At 39.7% G+C, this 2114-nt stretch overlaps 1 long non-coding RNA gene across 1 annotated transcript; it reads left to right on the top strand.

Annotated features, from left to right (window-relative positions):
- The first annotated feature begins 362 nt into the window (after positions 1–362).
- Positions 363–1869, top strand: LOC143112874 (uncharacterized). The gene is made up of 3 exons (XR_012984808.1): positions 363–634; positions 1534–1695; positions 1785–1869. It is a non-coding gene; the product is annotated as an uncharacterized LOC143112874 (long non-coding RNA).
- The last annotated feature ends 245 nt before the right edge of the window (positions 1870–2114 follow it).

Genomic DNA, 2114 nt, shown 5'->3' on the forward strand with positions numbered 1-2114 from the left:
AGCTTTGAATATAGCTATCCATAGTCATAATCTAGCTATACACTGTAAAACCCAATGATCCATCTCAACAAAAGATTTAAGTTAACATCACTTAAAAACAGCAGAAAGTTTACATGACTTAAGTATTAAAAGTGTAGTGAACTCAATTTTGGTTTGAAGTTATAATAACTTAAAAAAAATAAGTTGGCATGATAATTAATCATTTTTCGAGTTGGAGTAAATTAATAGCATTGAGTCGATTCCATGGTGAAAAAAAGAGTTTAAGATGAAAAGTTAGCAGCATAAGTCAACAGCCAATGGGATCGCAGATCTCGACGAGGACAGAGCGAGGTGACTGACTAGTGAGGCAGATCATTAGTTAGGCGTTTAGAACTAACCCTTTGCAGAAAATCTTAAGAGAGAATCAGACTTAGTCTTAAAATTTCATTGTCATAAGAAAGAGTGTAAATCGGAAGTGGGTCTTGTGTGTTGTAAGACTTTGCTACGGGTGTCTGCTACCATCTTCTCGACTATCCGGCATCGACGGCCAAGCAGCATCCACTTTCAACATCAACGGCTCTCCTCATAGCGGGACGAACCCGAAGAAAGATCATCCCGCGACCACGTAACATCCACAGATGCTTCCATTTCAAAGGTTTGTGTGTCTCCGTCTCGTTTTCACTACTCCCCGTGTCCATTACCCTCTCAAGTTGACGTTAATTTCCCTACAGATCGTGAGAAACTATTATCTTGTTTTTGTTGCTGTAGTTTTTTATTTGTTTGGTAGTGTGGCTAGCTAGCTAGTTGGGCTGAATGAATAGCCTCTACTAGCGACACGTGTTGAGCCTAAAAGTTACCTAGCTAGCGATTTTTTTTAATAATTCAAAAGCCTTTTGTTGTGGGTGGTTTTAGTAGGGATGTCATGCTTGATACCATTATCAATAGCCCAGTGTCACCATGTCCTTGTTGAGCATGGTTGTTAGCTAGAATTCTACATAATTATCGATAGCAAAAACATGATGGACTCTTATTAAGTTAGCTTATAGCATTATCTCAGGAGCAGGTGCTCACAAAATGTGGAAATGTAAGCTATGTGAGTTTTCAACTGCTGGCAAAGTGCGGTTAACGAGCCATTACAGACTATTGCATGGCCAGCACTCCACAATATGTCCATTGCCATGCCCTTATCACAATTGCATTTGTTCATTCAAAAGATACAATTAATTAAAAGTGCACATGTCTCATGTGCACGATGCGGCGCCTAGGTCAGACCGTTAAGAACTTGTCAATAGAAGGGCTTTCAAATGCCCACTTCGTGCATTTAGGCAGCCATTTGTTGAAAGGGACATGTTTCTTCATCTTGGTAGACATTTAAAACAAAAGCAAATTGTCCCCTGCCCATTCAAAGACTGCTCATTTACATCAAATGTGTACTCTACTTTTATATATTGATACAAAAAGCTGATGGATAGTTATAGGGTAGAATATGTTCAAACACTTTTACACAGACATTCTCAAAATTAATGTTTTATTTGTTTGATGTTCTTTTCACAGCTTTACAAGGAGTTCCACCGTATTACCAATCAGAACCTCCCATTCAGTTTTTTTGCATCGCTGGATAGATACACGCCACACCTCCTGACGCTGTACAAGCAGAAACAATCTGGAACCTTTGGGCAGAAAATGGTTGCTCTTCTGTTAGACTACAGTAGACAGGTAAGCAACATGAATGTGTTGTTACACAATACTGTGTTGTATATAGTCGCAGACCTCACAAACTTTGTCCATGTCCCAAAACTCAACAGGATAAGAACGACGTCCAGGCAACAAGGAGGGCGGTCCTTTTTGGTTTGGCACTGTATCTGAAAGAGGATGCATCTGATATCTTCAGGAGCTGTATGTACCATATTCATTGATTCATTCATTCATTCATTTACTCACAACAGTTTCAGAACTCTCGCTTTAATGTCATCGTCATAACTTGTCCTTCTAGGCCGCGAGCTAGGGGGCCTTACCGTGCACCCCCCGCATAATCCAACGTAACTATCTTTTTTTGAAAAGTCCGACCATGCTGAACATGAATTAGAATGTTCATATTGAACATTTTTTGGTTGCACTACCTGTTTTAGGTGGTC

The sequence above is a fragment of the Alosa pseudoharengus genome, unplaced genomic scaffold, assembly GCF_046254945.1.
Source record: "Alosa pseudoharengus isolate Yale_2024_CS ecotype anadromous, Long Island Sound unplaced genomic scaffold, YU_APseudo_1.1 YU_APseudo_1.1_scf_1, whole genome shotgun sequence".
NCBI lineage: Eukaryota > Metazoa > Chordata > Actinopteri > Clupeiformes > Clupeidae > Alosa > Alosa pseudoharengus.